Source organism: Zingiber officinale, chromosome 6B (genome assembly GCF_018446385.1).
Source record: "Zingiber officinale cultivar Zhangliang chromosome 6B, Zo_v1.1, whole genome shotgun sequence".
NCBI lineage: Eukaryota > Viridiplantae > Streptophyta > Magnoliopsida > Zingiberales > Zingiberaceae > Zingiber > Zingiber officinale.
Genome location: NC_055996.1, coordinates 41,184,132 through 41,202,036, shown reverse-complemented (window position 1 = coordinate 41,202,036; position 17,905 = coordinate 41,184,132). Strand labels below are relative to the sequence as shown.

The window sequence follows — 17,905 nt, the reverse complement described above, 5'->3', positions numbered from 1 at the left end:
TAAGAGGCATATCGAAGTTTCGATCTAATGACCAAAACGATACGGTACCATGTCATCATATCATACTGATATGGTTTCAATATTTTTTAATATAAAATATATTAATAAAAATATAAAATTAACTTAAATATTTCTAAAAAAATATGAAAAATTAAAAAAAAAACAAGATCTCTCGTATAATAAATAAATAAATAAACTTTATTCTATATTTTTAGAATTAAAATAAATAATATATATTAAGTAATTGAGATAGTTCTATTAAGTTATACTTGAGCCAAAATAGATTATCTGTAGCGATCATGCACACGCGTTGCGTGAGCTAGACCCCTTATACCAGGTGGGGACTTATAAAAAATAGTTTTAATTTTTGAAGATTGCCCCTATTTTTTTATTAGTGGGGCAAGACTCTAATATTTTTATAATTTTATACCGTCCCTGATAAGAATAAATTAGGTAAGGTGCGCCAGACCCATGCAATAGTGCAATGCTAGGGTGACGTTCGAGAATCAACAGCAAGCTACTATAACGAACTCCCCCTTTAAAAAATTAATTTAATATCATACTTAGTCTTAGCCAAAAAACTGAGAAAAGTATGCTTCTTAAGTCGCCAACCCAAGATATTTATAGAAGCTTCTCTGCTTAATTCTAAGATGTGGGACTAAAGAGAACTCCAGATTTCTAATTGATTAATGAGAAAAATTCTCAATAATACGTCATAGCTGATTGATTAATGAGAAAATTTTCAATAATATGTCACAGTTGAGTCTCGAACTCTAGATCACTGATTGATGCGTTTGTAAAAATTACTAATAAACCTTAGAATTATTTTCGATGTAAATAGAAAAAAAGGATATTAATGTAATTTTATTTTGGACTCCACCAAAGTTAGTAAGTAAAAGGGGCAGATTCTTAATAAAATAGTAAGATTATAGTGGGAAGTTAATTGAAATTATTAAACCAAGTTTTAATTAAAAATTAAGAGGCAACCTCGTGATATATGCGCAACCCAACGAGCAATCACATAAATCCTCCACCGTAGCCGAAGGGATCAAGTGACCCCTTCGCCGCAACCACGAGGGTCGCGCCATCCCTCCGCCCAATCTGCAGTGGTCGCACGACCCCTCCGCTGTGGGGGTCATGCGATCCCTCTACAGAGGTCATGCAATCCCTCCGCGGGGTGTGCCCTTCTTTGCGCCGTACAATTGGCGGGCGGAACGAAATGTTTCACCGGGGATGGCATGAGATTTTAAACTGTAAAATACCGAAAATGGGCGAATATTAATAAGGGAATTTTCCGGAATTTTTCAAAATTTTTCGAGAATTTTTCGGAGCTCGTATGGACGAGTTAACGGAGATAAGAACCTGTTTAGGCTACCCATTTAAGCAAGGAAAAGTTTGATTTTCTTTTCCTTTTTATTTTCTATTTCTTTTCTTTTTCTCCCGTGTGCCCGAGACGTTCCACGACACTTCTTTTCTTCTCCTATTTTCTTCCCCGATTCTCCTCTTCCGCCGCAGATCTCTTCTTCTTCTCCTCTTCCGAGCGTCGGCAGCCGGCCAAACTTCTCTGCCCTAGCCTCTCCACCGCCGCACACCCCCATTTCTTTCCTCTCCGCTTGCGATTGAAACCCAAGCCGATCCCTTCCTTTTCTCATTCTCCTCCCCGAGCCGATTTCCATCCTCTGCCCTAGCGCCGTCCTCCTTCCTTTTCTCCGACGCCGACGACACCGCGGGGCAGATCGTCGGTGATTTGAGCCCGACTTTCCAGATCCCGTGCCCCTCTCCTCTGCCGATCCCCACATCTTCTCCTCACGCCAACAACCGACGCCGCTGGATCTGGCCAGATCCAGCGATCGCCGGCGGGAAGAAGGGTCGTTCGGTTCTGAAGGTGAGCAACAGACTTCCTCTTCCTATCTGCTCATCGTTGTTTCTTTGAGTTTTCATGTTGGCATCGGCCACCGCCCTAAGCCCTAGTCGATGTGTGTTGTGGAATTAGGGTTGTGGCATGATCTTTGATATTGATCTCAGTTCATGTTCTCCTTGCTTCGGATCCAGACATGGTATAAGGATTTGTTACTAGTTGCTTCATAGGTGAACGACACAGTGGGTTCCAGCAGGGAGGTTCTTGGTTGTGGATTGATCTTTTCTTCTTGATCTTGCTTGATCTAGGCAGTGAAGGGGTGTTTCACAATCACTTACTTTGTTTCTAGCAGCCGGCAGCAATTTCGGCCACAAATCTCGATCCAACAGTAACAAGGTAAGGATTAGGTGATTGAATATATGTGTGAGTCAGGTATAAATTGACACATAATTAATTGATAATTATTTGATCATTAGGTTATGAAGATTTATTTGGTTATTTGGATTTGGATCTTATAATTGTTTATGTGTAAGGGAATTAAGTTTGGATTATTGATCTAATGGTGGATTGGGGATTAGGTAACCAATCCTAATTTATCGTTGGATTTAACTTAGGCAGGTCGAGGTTTATGGATTAGGGTTTTGTCCTAATTTAGTGTAAGAGATTTTTATTTAGCTATTTATATGATTGTAGCTAAATAAAATATATTTCTATTCGTGACACAGGACTCTGACGCGAGACGAGTATCTCGACGTCGGATTGGACCATTTCTTATTGGAGGCGGGTACTTCTGACTTTATGTCGTTTGATATACATAGTAGTGATTTTAACAAATTGCAATAATTATGTTTCTCATTTGTTTCGGTTAGTCACTACCCAATACTTATTACATGCTTGGTTGATTGCTTGTTTTGCATCTCATGTATTCCTTACCTGCTTATACATGCTTATAGGGGGTAGTGACATACCATGCTTCACCATGTTCAGGACCTAGGTTGTATAACTTATCTGATCTGTGTACCGTTGTTTGATTCATTGACTTATGGTGCACCTTATGTATGTATATGGATTAGTTCAGGATATTTTGTGGTTGTTGACATGCACAATTTGCATGATTGCATGCTGTGCGATAGTCCGCTCCATTATTGTTGAGCACATCGCCAGTTACATGGATCTGCACACACCACCACTCATGGGTTAGTGGTCGATTCAGCAGTGTGTGTAGCAGGGACTTTGTTCGGCTCCGTTGGTCCGCTCATGAGTAGTGTGACCAACGTGGTAGTGGCAGGATTCCTCCCGTCCATCGTGTCTGGAGTTGAGGCATCGCTTCCCATTTATGATTTGGAGTAGGAGGATAGGTGTACTCGATAGCATCCCGTCCACTCGGTCACTCATCGGGAGTAGTGAAGGCAGAGTGCACGGTTGTCACCTACCCACTCGACCTCACTATTGTGTGAGATGGTTGACTGGCGTCAGGTGACAGGACGCATCATTGGCATCATATGCATGATGCATTTATTGCTTGTGTTTGTGTTTGCTGCATTTATATGCTGCATATTGTTTGGATACCTATGTTTGACATGCATACAGGATTTCTATACCACTCGGACTGTTTGTCCTTATACCCAGGTCCTGGTTAGTACAGTTCCTCTCCTGTTTACTTCAGTTGCATTTTTTTTATCTTTCTTATATCAGGAGACTGTACGCATGATTAGTGCTAGGTGTTATTTCCCTACTTTGTATATCAGTTGTACCTGCTGAGTGTTGGACTCACCCCGCCTCCATTGTTATTAATTTTCAGGTTGATGCTGTCAGGAAAGAGTTCCAGTTGTTGTCCCCTGCAGACCACGAGGACTTGTTGACTTTTGGTTTTTAGTTTTTCTTCTTATTTGACTATGTTTGGACTTGGTTTGTTTGATACTTGGATATAGTATGGATTCTTATCATTGATGAATTTTCGTATGATTTGGATTTGTTCTACTACATGCCTACCTAGACGGCAGAAGAGGTGAGTTTGTCGGATTTGTGTTTTATGGGTGTAGTGGAGTAGGGTTGTTTTCGAATCATGGTATTATTGTTTTGTTTACTTATTATTAAACTGCATGGTTGTGTCAGCCAGAGGCTGAAATTTATATAAACTGCGTGGATGTTTGTGTGGTTGTACTTTATTATTGTTTTTATTCCAGCCGCATGTGGCTGAGGTATATGAGAATGTAGAAAAGTTTCAGATTGTCCGCCGTACAGGGGAGATGCTGTCGAAATTCCTTCAGACAGGGACTCCTCCGGGGCGTGACATAAACTATAACTAGTAATTGAATTTTGTATCACTTATATCATATTTTGTAACCCCTCATAGGCATTGCCCATGTTGCCCTTCTAGTGATCTTTTATTTGTCTCAATTTATTGTTTGAACATACTCTTCCCCCTATTGCCTAATAGGGCACAAGGTGTAAAATTATGCTTTCAATAATGAAAGGAGAAGAATATAACAATAATAAAAGAAGAATGCAGAATATAACAATAACAAAGAAGAACGTTTGTAGTTGTAGACAAATTTTATTTGAAGAATCTAATTGCATCAAGAGTAGAACATGAAACTCATTAGCATCACAAGGAAAAATTTTCAGTTGTATTTCACTCGGGCTCTATTAAAAACAATAAAATGCAATTATACTACATCGATGGAAAAGCAAAAGTAAAGAAATAAAGTAAAACCTTCTCATAGTCAAAAAATGTAGTGGAATTTTGATGAGAACTTATTGAAGCAGGTTCCTTGCACGGCCTAGAGAACTTCCAAGCACATTGTTCCCATACCCGCCCAGTCCACCGACTGAGAAGTTGAAAACCTTCAACAACCAAATCATACATATTTCCTTTGACTTCTCTGGACCAATCACTGTCAGTGGTACCAATTGACTGGAGCACAACAATCTAGATAGAGGACATAGATTTAACTAATGAGACGAATAACAAAACTTGATAAAGGGAAAAAAGGAAAATTTAATTCTTTAGTAGATTTCTTTTTCTTTGACCAAACAAATACAAGAAGATGTCAATCCAAAAACTACATGCAGACAAACAAATATAGACAGATGTGCAATTACGCACAGAAACACAAATACATTCATGGAACCAAAAAAAAAAGGTGTAAAGCCAAGGATTAATGAAGCCAGTATGGCGAATAGCGATATATCCATATACAAGTACACTGCCACAAGAATTAAAATTAGATTGAGCTTTTACATAACAGAAACATGTGCAACAGTGCATGTATTAAGTCATCTAGTTGAGATTAATAACTAAATTATTCTTAGACAATAAGTAGATGGCTGAATATAACAGGTGAAAACAACTAATGGAACTTAATGTGATATCTGAAAGGCTGCTAAGCCACTGAAAACCTATGATGCGAACTTTTTTTCTGTTGATGTTCTAGACCAGGAAAGATCATCGCGCTAATCTGAAAAGGCTTCGCTATTAGAATCTGGTTTTTCATCAAATTCAACAGGTAAATCAAATTTTAATGAAGCAAGTACCTGATTTAATGCAGAAGCAAAACGAATGGAGAAATCATCATGCTCTGCACGAATAGTACCAATGTGGTTCACAATCAAATAACGCCTCTGGTAAGTGTTCCAGTCAAGGCAACATGTATGCCAGTGGACTTGAACAAAATTTAACTTAAAGTTCCAAGTTATAACACTATTATAAAATTTTAACGAGTCGCTAATCATAAACAATATGGAACGTTATCTCTGAAAAAAAACAAAGACTGGAAACCAGTCATAAACCTCAAAATGGTAAAAGAAGAAATTTTGGACAGGAGTTAATTCATTAACACACTATCCTGAATCAGTCAAATCATACGCCTATTGTGAAGGTGCACCATCCTTTAGAGAGAGCCATCAACTTTATGGAAGTAAGCATTTTGTATAAAAGTTCAATAGTACTTTAAACATTCAGCTATGAGCTTATGAGCTTCTATAGCTGAACTTCTATAGCTTATGAGTTTACACGTTGGTTAATATTGTCTCTTGAAAGAAAACAATTTTGTTTATTACAAATTGTGGACTAAAAACTTGTATTAAAAATACCAAATTCATGGTGAACATGAACGGAACTAAAACACACAATATACATGTCAATTGCTTGATCCTGCCAAGAATGAGTCACATGTATAGGGTCAAATAGGGACCTAGTTTATATTACTATCATTTTATGATGGACTTTTAGGGTTATATCAAAGCCTTTTGGATAATTCCAGTAACCCAGTGCAACAAAATGACCATCCCATCCATCTCTGTTAGGAATTAACTGTGATATCATGTATGGCACTAGAGGGGGGAGTGAATAGCATAATAAAGACAAATTCAAACTATCAAAGTAATAAGCACAACAGAAATGATAAATACAATAAGAAAATAAAGCAGAAAAAGTACTGAAGGATTTACGTGGTTCAGGAAACTCAACTACCACTCCATATGAGTCAACTTACAAAAAAAACCACTACTTTTCTCCTTGAAAAGCTTCCTAAGGTGTAACTTTTAACTTTTTACAAAAGCTTTTACACATAATAATAAATGAAATGCAGTAAAAGAGTATGTAAAATATGGAGCTTGGAAGTAAAGACCTTAAACTCAAAAGAAAACTAAAACAATAATAAAAATTACTGAAAGAACACTTTTGACACATTGGAGCTGAGATAATGAGGAATTGTTGCAGATCATTGTGTTGGTGTTGATTCAGTTATAGTAGTTGTTCGTCCGAAGTGCTTTGCTCAATATGTATAGATTGAAGTTGATCACCATCAGTAGACTACAACAACAACAACAACCAAATTTTATCCCACTAGGTGGGCTCACCATCAGTAGACTAATTCATCCTTAATAGTTGACTTAACAGTTGATTAATCCACTATTTTCGAACCCTATCTGCAGCGATTGTTACTTGATCGTTACTTCATCCAGTCGACTAGAGTTTGCTGACAATCAAATTTTTAAGCTCTAAATAAACTAAATTACCTTTTAGTAGACTCATGTTGAACAAAGTTTGATTCAATCGGTTGATCTACTTTCGATTCCCTTGAATCATGATCATTTCCTTTATTGACTCCTTTTTCGCATCAATCGAATAATCTAAATCCATTTGACCAAATCTTCAAACAACCATGTTATTCAGTCACCTACATGAACCTCATCAGTCGACTACTAGTGATAATTGTCCACTCCTCTTTATTATATACTATTTAACACTATAATATTTTGAATTTAAAAATTATTAAGTCGGCTAAATCCATAACTACTTTTTACAAATTTTCTATCTTCAATCGACTCCCTAGCCGATTAACCATATAATTCAACTCTTGTGATCAACAGGCAACTACTAACTCATTGACTTTGACCTTAAAACACCTATTCTAAGTTAAGCCATTGCCTAAAAAAGAAAAAATGCTTGCGCCCAAATATAGATCGCTCATAGTCTCTCGCACCTCACTTCCTAAGAGTTTACCTTGCGACTTCTTATGTACCAAGTATATATTTTAATCTCAACCTACCAAAACTTTGTCTACCAAGAAACCTCACCTCTAGGTCCTTATCATCTACTAGATATTCAGTCGACCTTAAACTACCATGACTTATTATCTACCAAGAGGGGATCTTTCTTGTCTACAAACTCCTATTAAACTTCCAAATCTACCAACATCTGTGGGACTTCTACATCGTCAAATCTTTTGTCGAGCTCAACCCACTTATACTTCATGCATGTCAATACCTTTTTGGACTTTTCTTTTTCTAAATATCTGATTGACCACAACCACTTGGACTTTTCTTATTGCTCCTATAATATCAACGTATCTTACACTTGCACACTTGACACAGTTAAGTAACACAATATGAATCTAACTTTGCACCTTTGTCAAACACATCAAAATCATATAGTCGCACTCAAGCATATTGGAGCATAATTGTAACAACTTGAACTAGGTGGGTGGATCCGGTCAAAGTTGAGTGGACATAAAATAATTGGTGCAAGCTAATAAACAAGGATGCAAGATGATTATTATCTCATTACATCAACACTATTGAGGGGGAAAAATAGGATTGAATCCTTAGATAGTCTCATTTACCCATGTTTATTATTCATCAATGTAAAATTACACTTTACACCTCATATTATATGGTATTTACAAATAGGCCCCCATTATTTACAATCAAGTCCCCAAGATTGCTATTAAGTTGGCTCTATAAAAATATTATTTTCTTCTTACATTAAACTCAATCTAGGATTTGCTATTGGAATTATTAGCAAATCTATCAAGTAATTACGGAAGATGACAACTAATGTCATAATATTTGAGATTGTATCTTCTGATAAAGTAGCATTAAATCTATATATTTTTTTGTCCCCTTATGGAACACTCAACTATAGGCTATGTGCAAGGAAGCTTGGTTATCATAACACAATTTCATAAGCTTTATAGGAGTATGTCTCAACTGAGTTATCAGTTATTTACCCTAGATAAGCCCATATATAACTAGGCTCACTCTTATTGATGATGCCCTAGATCATGAGAATATTCACTATCTAGGAATCTGATAAATGTGATGAAAGTCCAGATAATACTATGTATTATTCATTGATCCATTAGATAGGAGATGTTACTAATATGCTAAGATAGTATTACTAAATGTGTGAAATTCCTACCCAAATTTTACATGTTATGTCATTTTTAATAATCTAGAATGATAATTTTAGTTCCAAAAAGAATTTTTGGGTATTTTGAATTGCCAGGACTTGTTATAGGATGTAAAGAAATGATAATTTTCAATTCTAGCATTTATCAATTCAATAGAGATACTAGTTGATTTTTTTATTGCTGTTAAATTTGATTGAATGTATGCCCACTTTAAACTCATTTTGGACTAACCTTAGGGTCAATTGCCATTTTAACTGAGATCATGTAAAGTCATGTTGTAGTGTCTGAAACCACTTATTTAATTAAGGGGATTTATCGGGTTAAATTGCAATTTAATTAGAATTCAGATTTATTTAATTAAGGAGATTTATTGGTTTAATTGTAATTTAATTAGAATTCAAAATTATTTAATTAAGAGGATTTATTTGATTTAATTAAGAATTTATTAATTTAAATAGATAAAGTTAGTTAGATTTAATTAATTAAGTTAGCTTATATTTATGGAATTTGAATTGATCAATTAAGAAGACTAGTGAATATAAATATGTATAAAATTTAATTAAAACTAAACGTATATATAAAAATTTATATAACCCATGTATATAATTTTATATGACTTAGTAAATATATAAAAATTTATATAACCCATGTGAATAAATTTTTATATAAATAACTTAGTAAATATATAAAAATTTATATAACTCATGTGAATAAATTTTTATATAAATGACTTAGTAAATATATAAAAATTTATATAACCTATGTATATAAATTTATATGACTTCGTAAATATAAAAATTTATATAACCCATGTAAATAAATTTTTATATAAATTTATAGGACTTAGTATGCACATAAAAATTTATATAACGTAGTATTTTTATTATGAATAAAATTTATAAAGACTTAGTGTGTATATAAAAATTTATATAACGTAGGGATATAAATTTTTATATATAAAAAAAAAATTATACATGACTTAGCATTATAAAAGTTATAAGACTTAGTATGTAGATAAAAATTTATATAACGCATGAATATAAATTTTTATATAAGAAAATTATTGACTTAGTATAATAAAATTTATATGACTTAGTTGATAAAATTTAGATGTTTTCTTAAATTTGTTATGGTAATTTTAATAGGAGTAGGTTCAATGTTTCTTGTAGAAGGAAAAGAGAGACCAAGTCTTAAGCTTCTAACCTCTTTAAAAAAAAACCTACCTTCAAAAGCCAATCTCCTTATGTTTTCCGCCGGCCCTAAGAAGCTCCCCTCTCCATTGTTCTCCACCGGTTCTAGAGCTCCAAGGGGAGACAGAAGAGAGAGTTAGTAGCTAAAGTTTGAAGGCATGTTCTCTACTTTGTTAATGCTTTAATTAGTTTCTATGTCTTGTGGAATTCGGATCCTGTAATTCTTGGTAGCTCTATGTAGATTTCGAGTTCTAGGTTTTTGATAAGTTTCGGATTAAGTTTAGGCAGGTGTATGTGTCCTCTTACTTCTTATCATAATAGTGTTATAAGTAATATGTGTGAATTTTGGATTCTAGGTTTATGTTCATGTTTCTTCTTAATTCTTATCATGATAACTTTATACGATGGGAATTAATGTCGGTTAGGGCTTTAACATGTTATGAAAGTAATCATGTTTGATAATCTGGTAAGTACATGCTAAATTAGGATTTTTAATGGTTGATTGATTAATCAACTAAATACTGATTAAGCTAGGAAAATCGATTTAATGATTAAATAATGGGATTGATTCATGAATAGATTGAATGATTGGTAGAATATTTGGTGGAATTAATTGAAAGCAAATTAATTATGTCATTGATTGATTAATTATTAGATTATCTTATTAACGACATTAATTAATTGGGTTAAATAATTTATTAGTTAGTTAATTGATTTACTGACTAATAAGTTTAGAAAATGAATAATTGTTTGGTTTAATTGGTTAACTATGCTAATTAAAGTCTGATTATTGTGATTAAATAATCTATTAATTAATTAATGAATTAAAGGATTAACAGATTATTAAGTTCATTAGTGATTATTTAAGTAATTAATTTGATAGCTATGAATTAATTGAATTAATTCATCCGTATATTATATGGTAATTAATTCTTTAACAGGTTGAATGATGGGATGAAATCAAAAGATTGATTAATGAGTTAATTGATAGACTAATTAATATATTAATTAATCCATTAATAATTTGACCGATTAACTGATTAAATTGATTTAAGTAGATTGATTAAAGTATAAATGAATTAGTTGATAGGTAGATTAATTAATTCCTGATTGATTAATTGTTTAATATTCAGGAATTTATAAGTTAAATAGGATTTAATTTGTAAACTTTAGTAAATTAATCAAGGATTGGTGGATTAATTAAATGATACTCGATTGATTAAGGTAATTAAGAATAACTACAAGGTTAGTCGCATGAACGAGTAATTATTGATAAGTTTAATGAATAACGTTTAATTCAATTAATGAGTTGATTAACCTAATTATTGATTAAATTGTTGATTTATTTAATAACAAGTTAATCAACTAAATTGGTTAACCCGTGATTTCTGAATAGAGATTTAATAAAACATGTTGACTTTGTTTGATGAAAGGTGGTTAAGAAGTTGAAAATATATTAATTTGTTATTAGACGTAAATTGAATTGTGTAAAATCAAAAGAAGGATAGTGCGACTTGATTGTATTGAGGCGGGTAAGGAATTCGGCTTAAGAAGGGTCCGGAATTCTTACCAAAACGGAGTGAACGGGTAAGGAATCCGACTTAAGAAGGGTCCGGTGAACCTTACTAAAATAAAAGAGGTCTGAGAATCTGGCTTAAGAAGGGTCCGGTGAACCTTACCAAAACAAAACAAGTCTGGGGAATCCGGCTTAAGAAGGGTTCGGTGAACCTTACCAAAATAAAAGATGTTTGGGAATCCAGCTTAAGAAGGATCCGGTAAACCTTACCAAAACAAAAGAGGTCTAGGAATCTGGCTTAAGAATGGTCCGGTGAACCTTACCAAAATAAAAGATGTTTGGGAATCTGACTTAAGAAGGGTCCGATGAACCTTACAAAACCAGAGGGGTTTGGGAATCCGACTTAAGAAGGGTTCGGGAAGCTTACCTAAGAAATCAGTTAACTTCATGTATGAGACGGTGGTATGATCCAGGGATGCACACCCGAGGAGTGTGCCAAACCATGAAGACATGGTCATGTGTATGTTTATGTTATGTGTGGTCATGCTTATGCATATGCTTATATACATGATTATGATTATGTTTATGATTATAATTGTGCCTATGTTCAAGTTATGTTCATGATAGGTGTATATATGATCACGTTTATGCTCATCCCTAATATGTATGTTCATGTCATGTAAGTATGCTTATGTCTATGCTATATACATGCTTATGAGACGGTGGTATGATCCAGGGATGCACACCCGAGGAGTGTGCCAAACCATGATGACATGGTCATGTGTATGTTTATGTTATGTGTGGTCATGCTTATATACATGATTATGATTATGATTATGTTTATGATTATAATTGTGCCTATGTTCAAGTTATGTTCATGATAGGTGTATATATGATCACGTTTATGCTCATCCCTAATATGTATGTTCATGTAATGTAAGTATGCTTATGTCTATGCTATATACATGCTTATGATTATGTTTATTCTCATGCTTAAGTCTATTTACATGTTTATGCTTACGTTTACGTTCTTCTACTTATGTCGACGCTTATGCATATGTTCATATCTATGAGATGCCAGCAGTCAAGTCCTAAGTTACCTAGCATATGTCCCTTAGTATACTAGATTATAGACGCTAACTATTGCATAACACAGTTTTGAATATGCTGAGTTTCTCGACTCACAGATTTTAACTTTTTCAGATAATGGGATGAATGAGACATGAGGCATTGACCAATGAACCAGCTCGGGACAATGACAGTACAATCTGAAGACCTTCCAGTTTAATTTTCGCATTAGTTAGGTGTTTTCTTTGAAGAATAAATTCCGAACTTTATGACCAGTACCAAAGGTTGCTAGTAATTTATGTTTTAAGAGCTATCTTTGTATCTTAGTTGAATTGAGAACCCATTATGGAAGCATATATATATATATATAAATGAAAAAAAAAAACTAGGGACCTCAAAAAAAAGATGAATCAAGTTGATATAAGAGACACCACTTATAAGAATTTCCATATATAGGGGTGTAACTAGTAGATCCATTCAAACCTGATTTTGGCTAATCAAAGCTGGAACAAAAATAATCTTCTTCTTCTAGCTGACTATCAACCTCCCCTAGGCTATGTTTACTCTGAGGTGTTGATTGAGGAAGAAAACGAATTAAAGCAAAGGAAGAGAAAAGACAAGAAATGGAAGAGAAGAGAACAGAATCCTTACGGAAAGCCTACTAAAAGGAAAGGAAGAGAGGGAGAGGAAAAGAAAGGAAAAAAAAAAAGAAGTCAACGGCAGTTGCGCAATGCCGAGATGGTCATGTCTACGACCATCCACGGTTTGCAACTGCATGGGGCAGTCGTGCAGTACCTCCCACACAATGCCGCTTGTGTGAGCGGCCGCGCAGTGCAGCCCTGCATGAGCGACTGCTCATGGCTCATACGGTTGAGGGCAAAGATGCGACAGAGAGGAAGGAAAGGGGCTTCCATCTGATTCAGACGGATAGAAAAATATTTAAAAATTAATTAGTGTACGGATTAACAAATCTAACTATTTATTATTTTACAATAAGTAAACAACGGAAAAGACGAGTAATCCATTCTTTTTAATGAAATAAACACAAGAAAACTTTTCCCGCATAAAATTTTCTCTAATTTTTAAAGTAGTCACCCCAAGTAAATAGGGCATTAGTGTTTGTTAGGTCTTCTATGTGTAGGGTTGAAGTAGTCCAAGGGGTGAATAGACAGTGAACAAATACAAAATTAATATAATGACTAGCAAATACACAAGAAATGATAACACAATAATATATGCGGTTTGACCTATGACGCATCTAGTGCGTCATCTCTAAATTATTCCACTAATTACACCCTTTTATAAAGAGCAAGCTTCTTCAGCTCCCAACAGTCGGATTTTACTTAAATGCATAATCGATTGCTCATACCACCAAAATATTCTATGATACCATACTCCATATTCAATTAACTCTTTAGTTGACTTTAGTGCCCAACGATTCAACTTTTAGTCAACTAAAACCTTGAGAAACCCCTTCACTTGATTCACAATCATTTATAAGCATATACAAAGATCATGGACCTCAACTAAGCAAAATCTTGTGTCATGTCGATGTTTCGATCTTTGACTGAAATAATACTATTTCGGTATTTTGCCTATATACGGTACTAGTGGTGAATAGGAGGGGGAAGGAGATGAAGAAGAAAAGATAAAGATAAAATATATAAAGTTAAGTTCAAAAACAAATTCATTAGAATGTTATAATTTTAACTTTATCTTATACAAAGACAAACTAAAAGATAACTTTATCTCGATTCATGTTGACCTCTATTTAGCATCGACTTGTGTTTTAGAATGTCAAAGGGTATCTAGAATAAAGATATTATTGACATAATTATAACAACACAAGAGATATTGCCTAAGCAGAGTAGTATCAAGTTTCAGTGATTTATCGAAATGATACTGCCTAACTCGAATCTTGGTGAGAAATGAATTAAAAGGCTTTAGACTTACTAAAATAAAAACAGAATATATGAAATTTAAATTTAACAATATTAGACATAATGAAATAATTATTAAGATAAGTGATGACGAGTTATCTCTAACTAAGAGCTTTAAATATTTAGAATCATTTTTATAAAAAGATGGAGAGATTGAGAAAGAGATATCTTATATAGAATACAAAAAAAATGGTTGAAATGGAAGACAACGTCAGGTGCTCTTTATAATCGGAAAGTAATTCGACGACTTAAAGGGAAGTTCAACAAAATGGCGACTGGACCTATTATGTTATATAAAGCTGAATGTTGGGTTATGACTCAAGTACATAAACAAAAGATGAGAATTGTAGAAATGAGGATGCTAAGTTGGATGTGCAGACATACGAGGATGGGCACTATAAGAAATGAAAACATTAGAGAAAAAGTCAAGTTGCACTATTGAGGAAAAACATCAGGAGACGTTTAGAATGGTATGGACATACACTTAAATAACCAATAAATATTCCAATTAGGCAATAAAAACCTATTACAAATATGTACATAAAACGAAGAAAGGGAAGACTAAAAAACACTTGATTAATAACAATAAAATCAGATAAAATTTATTTAAATATAGATAATGATATAGTAGAGGATAGAGCTGAATGGAATAAAAAGAATCATATAGCCGACCCCACCTAGTAGGATAAGACTTGGTTGTTGTTTTTGATATATTTCAATCATTCCACCCAACATGGCATGAGATTTCAAATCATTCAATCGACAAACTATGTCTTCAGACGTTCAATCATCTAATTGGGCACTCACAACTAGGCCCTATGAAGCCTACCACTAACCTAGCACATATACACATCATTACATAATATCTCCCAAAAACAAAAAAACAAAGGTTACATTCACTTCATAATCTCTTATGAATTTCATGCTTCTAAGTCTTCAACTCCCTTAATTTAGGGTGCCAAACCATCGAGTGCATTGAGCTCTCCGAGCTTGTTATCTGCTACTCAATCTACCCTTCATGGGATCAGGTCTTCAACTCTCTCATTCCAAGTCCTCAAGTCATCAAATATACCATTATCCCCGAGTTCACTACATGTTACTCAACCAATGATACATGCTCTTGAGTCATCACACGCCTCACCTTCATCTCGGCCGTCAAGACTTTAAGACTAAGCTCCCCAAGCTCACTCCTCACTGCTCAATCAATGCTCCATGTCATTAAGTCCACCGAGCTACTACTAATATATGATCCCCAAGATCGCAACACCAACCATTCGATCCAATCCAAGTGGCATGCTCTATAGTCCTCTAAGTTCCTCCAAAGCTCAATCACTACTTGTTCCCAACGGTCGAATTTCATCAAATCCATATCTAAATCGCATCGAATCAAGAAGAAGCTCAACAAACTCTATAAGCACTAGTTTTTGTGCACATATCAAACCCACAAGAGGCCCCTGACTTAAATCATATTACCAACACATCAAAACCGTATGGTTGAACCCAACACCATGTCCCAAGTCTTCCACCTTAATCAACAACTTTTTCTTCATCTTTTGGCATGGCCAATGGTTTCATGGAGAGAGGATGTATGATGTTTGGGAACAACAAAAGGAGTTCTCGACCTCTGTTTTGAGTAAGCATCTCATTTATCTGGAAGTCCTTTTGTAAAGTTGAACATTGATGGAAACCTGAGGCCATTATGTTCAAGTAGAAATAGGTCATTCCTGAAAGAGATCAACTCCTTTTCTGTTGGTAGTAAGCATACTTGAATTATGGGGCAACCTTTAAACACAGGATCACTTTCAAATTAAACATTTGGATATCATGCATCACAAGTCAGAAAACCACTAAACTAAAGAGAGAAAAAATCATAAACTGTCGAAAGGATATTCTTGCAGCTCGCGAGGGGTAATTTCATGGGGTCCTGAAAGAGTGAGAAGACGATTTTGACTTGAAAAATTTTGAAAATACATTGACAATTCCTTCATTATAGCAGCTGGTGAAAGGTGAAGATCCGGAAATGCTGGAATAACAGGATCATTCTGCCAAATAAAATCATAAAAATTGATGAAACAATAAACACAAGAATTGACTAGATTAACCACTGGCATTAGAGAATTGTGAAACAGCGATTTATACCTTGAAGATGTTAAGAAGCCGATTTATCTTTATCCTCTTATACATTGACTCGCTCTCTTTATCAGATGAGGATGCTAAGACCACAAGAACTGGCAAAATACGAAGTAGTGTATGGCGCTCCGGATATAGGAGTGTGAAGTCTAGTTCCAATGACTCAACGCAAAATACAATGAGTACCTGTAAAATATCTTCTACACTACTTAAGTCAAGGATGCCAACAGGCTGGACAGAAAATAACCAAAATATGATAAAGAAGTCATTCACCTAACTAACCAAAAGTATTTATAAGGGGATATGGAACATAAGCACTTTATACTATTGAAGTAAATGGTTCAAGATATATGCAACTCACAACAAAGAACACTAGATTATCTGTTAGAAGCATCATAATTGTCATCATTGAGTTCTATATCGCTATTATTATTCAACTTAATTAAATTTCACTAGTCTCCCTCTAGTCCATATGGCTTTCTCTCTAAACATTTAACTCTTCTGATTATACATTTTTTAAGATTTCAACATTTCCATATATCCCAACCCATTCTCTCTTTTTTATCATGGTATTGGAACTACACCTAATCATTTTAAAGAATGGCATGTCACCTCACAATTTTAGAAATTTTTTATTTGGCCTAAAGAAGATGATCATACTAGAGTCTTACCTATTCTTTTTTATAATTGATCATTCTTTATCATATAACAATACCTTAAACAGTACTCCTCTTCTCATTGAAAAATAAAACTGAGATATTTAAAGCTCTTACTTGTACCATCTTAATTGTTCCATCCATTCTTTTATTGTTACTAAATTACATTTCATATGCTCAATTCTACTTATTATAAAATCCATAGTTTCTTAAATTCTTTTCTACAATACAAGGTTTCATATTTAATTTAATCATAATCTTCATTAACTAACACAATATATTCTGCAAATAGCATACACCAACAAGGTTTATTGTGAATATTGTTGGCTAGTTCATCTATTATTAATGTAAAAAAAAAACTTAAGAGTTGACCCTTCTTAATGTAAACCTAAAGTTATGTTTAGAGCTAACCCAGGTAAACCTAAAATTATTTTTTAAGACTAGTGCCAATAAGAATATTATCACAAAGATTTATTAACAACTAAATATAATCACTAAATTACTTTCTCTAAAATCTACAAAAATAATTGTCTAAGGCTCTAAACTTTTTTTCTAAATCTATAAAAATCATATGGAAATCCTTCTCATATTCTTTATATTTTTCAATTAATTTCCTTACAAAATTAAAGGTATTCTTAGTTGATTTTCAAGGTATGAAATCAAATCAAATTTTCACAAAATAATTGGCACATTTCCATCTCCTCTCAGTTTTTTATTCTCCTAATTTATATAAGTAATAGGTCACCATCTTTAGTCTAAAACTACTTATGGAATACTCTTTCAATTGTGCGATCCTAATGGATCATCACCGATGACGGTGATGTAATCACATTGATGATAAAAAGATAC

General features: G+C 34.0%; 1 pseudogene; it reads right to left on the bottom strand.

The window, feature by feature from the left end:
* Positions 1–453: 453 nt before the first annotated feature.
* LOC121993511 lies at positions 454–594 on the bottom strand (annotated as a pseudogene).
* Between the last annotated feature and the right edge of the window lie 17,311 nt (positions 595–17,905).